Source organism: Castor canadensis, chromosome 1 (genome assembly GCF_047511655.1).
Source record: "Castor canadensis chromosome 1, mCasCan1.hap1v2, whole genome shotgun sequence".
NCBI classification, from domain to species: domain Eukaryota; kingdom Metazoa; phylum Chordata; class Mammalia; order Rodentia; family Castoridae; genus Castor; species Castor canadensis.
Window position 1 is genome coordinate 5,326,266 of NC_133386.1, and position 8,686 is coordinate 5,334,951.

Here is an 8,686-nt window from a genome sequence, read left to right on the forward strand (position 1 = left end):
TACACAAGTCGGCAACCATCCTTAATGGAGACATGTCACAAGTATTCCCACTGAAGTTCCACTGTCATTATTTTCACACTATTACTTAGCATTATACCACCGATACTAGCCAGTACTATGACGCAAGAAAAAGAAATTTGAGGTAAAAAGTTGGAAAGGGGGAAGCAAAACAATGACATTTTGAAGAATGCTTATTTTATGCCTGGAAAACCAGAGAATCTACTGAATAAGCAAGATGATAATAATAAATTGGTAAATGAAATAAAAAGGGTTTTGTAATAAATGGATAAAATGAAAGTGTTTCCCTCCAGGCTCAGAAGGCCAAGAGCTCCGTGTTCTCTCTCATTTGTGGATTATAGACCTGACACAAATGTAGCCATATTAAGAAACACTGGTCACACTAAGGGGAGGTCACACAGGAGAGGGGTAGGGAAACCAAGAGCTTGAATAGGGTTGATGTACTCCCCATACAAGAATGAATATAGAATTCTTAAACTGGCTGAAACAACCATAAGAAAGGGACTGAGGTAGAACGAAGAAAATTAGAGGAGATGAACCAATTGTGGTTATAATACATACACACACGGAAATATCACAAGGAAACTCCCTGTGTTACCTTTATCTCAAACAAGCTAAAATGTCATGGTTTTCATTTTATCTTTTCTCTTTTTTCTCCTACCAAATTGGAGAACAGGAGAGTAGAACAAGTCCTGTCCAGGGGGGAGGGGTGGCACAAATGGGAAGGGGGAGGTGTTGGGGAAAGGGGGTAGGAGGATGAATATGGTGCAAAAAAATGTATACATATATAAGTAAATGCAAAACTGATACCTGTTGAAACTACTCCAGAAATCTGGGAGAGGGGGTGAAGGAGAAGGGTAGAGGAGGTAAATTCATGTATGATATATTTGCTACATTGCAAGAACCTGTGTAAAGGCTACAATGTAACCCAACCCATCACAATAATAAAGGAAAAAAATTAAAGTGTCTCCCTAAATGCTCTGAGTCACTTGAGCACATTAATCCACCCTCAGGACGGGGTTTGAAGCGGGTTGGTCAGCGCACAGGTGAAAACAGACTGAGGCCCGTGAGGGCATCTGAAGTGGAGAGGGGCAAGATTGGGGACTGAGTCCTCACCCTGGGGGATCTGACTCTACCACCAGGTAGACATGCCGGAACTGATGGGATTGGGGGTGTCCAGCGGGAGTCTGCTGTACAACTGCTTGCTTGTTGGTAGAGAGAAATCCTGTACCACGGTGAGAGAGCGGAGGGAAGGGGGTTTGTTTTTCTCACACTGTTATTTTAACATTGGAGGTTAAAATATTTGGTTTCTCCCACAATATTTAGTTTCTCACATGAATATTCAAACCACTTTGTTTAAGATCCATGAATGCCTTCCATTGGTTCCTTAACTTGGTGAGGTGGGGCATCTTTACTCTACTGATGGTGACAGTTGAGTTCTTTGCTCTCAAGTGGAAACTCACTTTTGATAACGATTACAAAAGGAACTTACTGGAAAGAAATGAAGTGGCTTAAAGATTCAAGGACAAAAGTGAAGAAGCAGGTCTCAGACAGGAGGCAGGAACTAGGGAGGCTCTGGGATATGGATGGTGGGGACCCACCATCCAGAGAACCATGGTCAACACTTCCAGTCCTAGAGACCCTCCAATAAGCTTCAGATCCACCTGGCCTGACCTGGTTCACACGCTTACCTAGAGGCCTGGGGCAGGAAGTATCCTCGGTTGTCCTACCTCAACTGCTTGTGATGACATACTGCTGGCCTTTGGAGGAAAACTAGACACCTGCTACCAATGCTGGGCGGGCAAAAAAGACATCAGTCCCTGTACGAGTGGCTCCAGCCAGAAAGTTCTATCTTTTCATTGTTCCCTTCCCTTAGACCTTCCTCACATGGCCGCTGCAGGTTTCCTACTAAGCGTTCTTCAAGGAGATGCACAGTTTTGGTTGATCTTCTTAATGGAATCTTTTAAAAACTGGAATTACCAACTGTAATTACCAACTGTTTTGAGGACCAGTATTTTAATTCATTTGTCAGACGAGAAGGTTGTGACAGAAAGCTGAAGGTAGCTTGAAAAATTTGATATAACAGCTGAGAAAAATCGAGAAGACATCAATCATCTTGGTCTATCTGCCCCCGGCCAGAAACACACATTAGGACCGGTGGTAAAGGAAATTCAACAAGAAAGCTACGGGGGTGGGGCGGGGTTTTTGAACATGGTAAGAAAGAGAAACACGACACAGCACTCCCTCATCTAATCTCCTGATTTTAAGGAAGCATGGATAAAAATGAAACACAGTGAACACTACATACCAGCAGGTAAAAACCATGACTCTGAGAGATTTAGAATGAAATCTGGCAAAGCTGATAGAACCACAGAACAACTGAAAAAAGTAAGGAAGGACTTAGCTGTCAGAACAAGTATGAGCATCACACCGAACTCAACACTGCCTCGTGAAGGAGACAAAGCAAGTATTTCTACTTAGATTAGAAACGCGAGTAACACATTTATATACATAAAAGGTAATTTTGAGATTTTTAAGTTGCAGATTGTTTGAATGGAAGATTATCTTCTACAACATTTCAATGTTTTTGAAGCATAACTTACTTTTGCTTTTCTTTTACATTTTATTCATTTAAGATTGATGTGTGCTGCATTTTTATGTAATTTAGATCAGTTTACTTTATTTTAAAATTATCTTAATGTTATTTTAAGGCCACATGTTGAAAAATATCAGCATGTCATCTGTTAGTTTTAAATTCTCCTCAGAATTAAAAACGACTTGGGAGCATAAATAACTTATCTGAATATTTCTCGGCGTTCTCTTTCAGATCTGCTACTGCTGAAAAAAATGCAAAACATCAGAAACTTTCTCTTTCCTTGAAGAGAACTGAATTGAAATTAGTGGTAATTTACTAGGGACTGTGTTGAAGTTTGCTTGCTTAGCAAGACTAAAAAGATTACAATTGATGGGGATTTGCATGATGTGTTTGAAGAATAAACTATTTTAAAACACTTTTGAAGATTCACACATACAAGTAGAACCGATAAATAAGACAATGACTTTTTAATGGAGCATCTAAATCAGGTCCTCTGCAATTCTCGTTAATAAAATGGAAGCGACAGGAGGTAATCTGAAGGAACTACTGCAGCTCTCAGCTACAACTGAATGTAGCTTTCTATAGAATTGGTGGCTCCATGAATGTACATAAACTCTAGCAAAGGGAAGACTTAGGGTAGCTTCTATTCTCATAGGTTGGCTCCCTTCTGAACCCAGCAACTCCCGATCTGCGGCTCTTAGTAGTCATTCGGTAGTTACTTGGTACATAAATGAACTGAGATAAATCATTCAGTTACGAGGAGGTGAGGCTCCCTATGACAGGACCATGCCGAGGGAGAAGCCACTGGTCAGGGAAGGTTTTAGTGGCTGTTCCTGGTCACAGGGATGACAGCATGCCAGATAGACCATGTCTGTGAGCACAAAAGCCTCAGGAGGTGCCCTTCACAGGGAGCTATGTCTCTCCCAGTGACTTCTCCAGCATCCCCTGGCTCCATGGACCATGGGTCCCTTGCTCCTTCAGTCCCCTTGTCTCACAGCTCTCCTGACCTGAGCCCTGGTTCTCTGCCAGGTCCTGGGCAGGCCACCTTGTTGCTCCCCACCTTTTCTGGGGAAAACCTGAGCATGTGGTAAAGCCTCACTGTGTGAGGACTGCACTCAGCAAACGTGGACGTTCCCACATCTGCAGCTGTCAGGGAAGCACGGTGTGCAGGCATCAGTCATCACCCTGTAATCTGTGGGTCCACTGCCACCCCGACCTGGCTGTGCAACCATGGGCCAGGTATTAACTCCTAGCTTTCACAGAAGTAGTTAATTCATGGGCTGTTTAGAGGACTGAGATATAACACATGCCAAACTCTCAGCGTGCTGCTTTGCGTGGAGGAAATGATGGATAACTGTCAGGGAACAATAAGGTTCGGACGGTTGGGTGTGCATGTGAATGCAGAATTATGGAAAAGTCCCTCAGCTGCAGGCCTCTGGCCCCCCGGCGCCACACCCCTTCAGTCCTGACCCTTCTGACCTCTTCCTGTCTTGTCCTTTTGAAGTCTCCAGGCAAATGTTCAGATTCACAGAAAATAAGTAGTTTAATCTAAACCTCTTGCAAATGACTCAAAATTATCCCTCTCCTTGCACTGGATTAAGTTCTAAACCATACTGCGTTTCCTCTTCACAAGATAACCTATTTATAACTATCGTATTTGCTTGTAAGCTTTGAAATCCAAATCTAATTTCTGATTTTACAGTATTTTTATCTGTTCTGAAAGAGTAGAATGGTCACATTTCCACTTCCCCTTCGTAACTCTCCTAATTGATGCTTTTAGCCATCTTGAGAGCACAGGTAGAAAAATTCACCAGTAAGAGGTATGCAAGAAGCTGTTTATAATGGCTTTAAAATATCTTAATCAAACACAACTACGAATTCAGTTAAACACAAATGGTCTATCACTACTTTTTCATGAGCAGATAATTGGAAAATGATGACAGAATGATTTTAATGCTAAATAATTGGAGATACACCAATATCCATTTTAATTTATGGATCAAATTATTTCCAGAAGTAAAATATATAGCAGTCAAAACATTATGATTCTAATCTTTGATTCAGAATTGAGAAACATTCTATTATGGTAAATGCTAAATATAAAAATTTAAGCTTTTTTTCAATCAGTAAAATAAAATCCCAATGTGATACCTAATCCTGATTATTTATATGCCAAGCAGCTACTTAGAAATTAATGCTGTTTTAAAGAGACAGTAGGAAAATTTGTACTGCTGAAAGAAATTTCTTTTTTTTTTTTTTTTTCCTTTGGTGGTACTGGGGTTTGAATTTGGGGTTTCATACTTGCTAGGCAGGCACGACCTCTTGAGCCACTCCACCAGCCCTTATTATGTTGGGTATTTTTGAGATAGGGTCTTGAGAAATATGTGCCCAAGTTGGTTTCAAATTGCGATCCTCCTGATCTCTGCCTCCTGAATAGCTAGGCTTACAGGTATGAGCCACCAGGGCCTGGCAATAAATTTCATTTAACTTATACCTAGATGGAAATATTTGGAATTTAACAGTCAGATCAACTTGTTTGGTCAATAACAATGATAATATTATTAATAAGAATATCTAACACTGTTGTTTTTATACATCAGTGACTATTCTAAATTATATTTATTAATTTATTTTATCTTCACAACAAGCAATATAAGGTAGGAATTAATGCTACTTTTATTGTTTCTGTACTTGGAGACTATTCATATTTCTTTGGCATATTATAGCACATAGGCACAGGGCCCAAGGAGGTCCTCCCCAGCTTCCAGGGAAAGAGGAAAGCTACATATTCCTGAGAGGCACAGGGAAGCACCTGTCATTGAAACTCCCTTATTCAGGGAACAGGATACAGAGCAGGGAGACCAGAGCACCAGCAATGGAGTAGCCCCCAGGACGAATCCTGCAGTAAACGTAGGATATCCACTGTCAGTCAGGAGGGCTGCATTCACTTTTGTGTTCCTTCATTCATTCAGCATTCACTGGGATCCTGTTTGCAGCTAGCTGAAGCTGCACCAGCAAAGCAGAGTGCTGGTCCACAGAGCACTTTCACTTCATAGCAGATTATCAGGACTTGCTCACAATACCCTAATGCTGATTTGAGGCTTCCTCCTTTATATCCCTGGGTCTGGGACAGCAGCCATCCTCCTGGATGGATCAGAACCCTTCACCCTAGGCCTGGATATTTGCAAAAGACTTGTTTCCTGACCCCTTGCTCCCTCCTTGTCCAATTCTTTCTGTGCACAGCTGCCAGGTTCCTTTTGACAAAGGCGGCTTCTCTCCTTGTCAATTTCTGGTGTTTAAAAGCCTTCAGTGACACTCTCTTGCCTATAGGTCATCTGCAAGTCATCACCAATCTATTTGTACCCCATTGTCCAGCTGGGGAAATCCACGTTTGCCTTGAATATGCTGGGCAAATTTCCCCCCTCTGCCAGTCTCACCCACAGTTCCCCTAACCTCAGATGCCCCATGGTTGTGGCCACTTGTCTGGAATCTCTTCCCAGGCCCAGCATAGATCCTGCCTCTGGGCAGCCTTTCTGGACCACCCGTGAATCATTTCAGCCGGCGCCTATGGTTTGCATTGGCCAAGTGCTCACAGGAACTAATGCCTGCAGTTGTTTCGTGTGCATGCTTGGTGTCCAGCAGCAGTGTGACAGCACAGGGCTGGCATGGAGCAGGTGCACCATGAATGCTGAACAATGTGGGGGAAGGATGGCTGAGCTCCTAGGCTGATGACATCTCCTCTGGATAAGCAGGAGATGTCACAGCCTCCTGAAAGGGAAATCAGCCTTTCTTTTCACCAAAATCCTGGGAAGGAGAGTATTCAGAGGTCTGCCTCATTTAATTAGACCCCTAAGTGATTTGACCATAAAACTCTATTTGCCAACAATGAGTGGACAGGCATCTGAGTTTAAATATTGCACTGTCTGGACTTTGGTGTAATTTGGGATGAGTTCGTTCATTATGCCCTTGACGATCAACTCCTTTAGTCATAAAATGGAGCTAAAAGCCCTGCTGAGGGGCCCAGGAGGTTGATTCAAAATGCTCACTTAAACAAGAAAAACGCTTTCAATTTGCAAAATATTTATATTAACCAGAAATCACAATAAAGACTGTGTTGGTATTAAAAACTAAGCCACAACCCAGCTTTCCCTTAGTGTTTATTTATTTTTTTCAAAATAATGTTAGCCTTTTTATTTTTCCGTGTTTGCAGTGCCCTTTATCTGAAAAATATGTAAATCTATTTAAATTAATTTCCTGTAATACCACACAAAACAATAATCATATTAGTAGCATTCATAATGTACTAATGACATTAACATAATTGCATCCAAATATGAAATTGCTAGGTAATAGACCTTTCATAAATTGTTTCAGTGAGAATGTCATTTTTAACCTGACTCTAGGTCTTTGGTTCCAGATATCATCAAAAAAGGAAAAAAGAAATTGTGTGCCTCTTGTGAGTGTTTCCTGCAGTTTTCACCTACACAGGAGAAACGTTCAAGGAGCTTTTGTGATCAGAGAGGGGCATTCATGGCAATCTTTCACGTGGACTTTCTCTGGCCTGGAGTCCTGGTCCCTGGCACACCGTGTGCCCTGGTGTGGTGCTGTCCAGGGGACGTGTAGGCTGTGGCCACGCAGGACCTTCACACCTACGCATAGAGTCTGGGAGGGATGCTCTGCTGGGCTAATGTTACTTAGGGAGTGAGGTGGGGTGTCACAATGAGCTGGCTCACTCTGGACTCTGGGGTGGCACTGGTTTCCCTAGGCCCCAGCATGAGTTATGAGTCTATGAAGACTGGTGAGTGAGGGAAAGCGAAATATCCAAGGAGTTAAAAGTTGGGGCCTTGAGCCTAGGAGGTAAATTTATTTATTTTTTACAATTTCAGGTACATCGGTGTTTTATGCATGCTGGTGATCCATTTCTTTCCTGAGAAAAATGTACTGAAGCTAGAGATTGTATGGAGACATGAATAATCAGGCAAGTCTGTAATGAAGTAAGTGAAGGGGATGACATAATTGACATGCATATGGGATGTCTGAGGTTGAACTGAACCATAAATCACTTTCACAAACGTGTCAGTTTGGGATACCCTGTTAGACCTGGAGAAAGGGAAGTCGCGCTTCTGAGTGGATCGGAATGATTCTCCGTGATCGGACATCAATTTGTTGGATAATTGCAAAACCACCCTGAATTTACTCAAAGGTATTCTTCCTACTGGGCTCGAAAAGCAAGTGTGCATTTCCTAACCCAGGCCTCCTCCCCGTGACCCATGAGGTGGGCAGAGAAGGATGCAATCTCTGCCATTGTTCTCTGACTCCTAATAAGCTAATTGCACTTGAAAGTATTTTTAGCACTTTAGAACACAAGTGATATTCCAGGGGAGAGTTAGTTCCCCTTTCCTTCTCTGAAATTCAGAATGATAGAGCAGCTTTGTGGGGAACATAAAATAAAATGACAGTGTGAACAAAGAAAGACAAACAGCTCTACATCATAGGCTGTGGCCATTTTTCCCAGTATTTTCTGCGTTTCCCCTCAACTTTCATGTAGAGTTTAGTTTATCTTAGATCATACAGATACATTTGTATACACTTGTGGTAACTTTTACATATGCAGAGATAACAATATACAAGACTGAACATAGAAGCCTCTCAAAGAGGTGCATAAATTAACACTGTAAATTGCTTAGAAGAGCGCCTGGCACAGCTGAGAGTGAGCACAAAGTCAAGTAGCTGATGGTTTTGAGGACTGATTAACATACAGGCTGAGAACCTGTATTGCTACTGGAATCCAAGAGATGCCTACAAGGGGGAGGACTGTGTGCCCTTGACACCCAGCACTATGACAGGGAGGCTGGGGCAAGGGTGGCGGAAGGCAGAGGGCAGCTCAGGCACAGGAACCAGAGGAGCCTGGGACACAGAGGGAAGGCTGGAGGGCTCTAGGGACAGGACCTGTTCATAAGGACTGTCTTCTGTTTGGAATGGCAGGCCTCCATCAATCCTGATAAGGTTTTGCTAAACACCACTGATCCATTTCTAGGCACTGTTTAGAAAGGTAATTTTCCATGTTAAAAC

At 42.4% G+C, this 8,686-nt stretch overlaps 1 protein-coding gene across 2 annotated transcripts in view; it reads right to left on the minus strand.

The window, feature by feature from the left end:
* The window catches only part of Pacrg (parkin coregulated), a 490,523-nt gene that overhangs the window by 33,995 nt on the left and 447,842 nt on the right, over positions 1–8,686 (minus strand). The window lies entirely within an intron of this gene.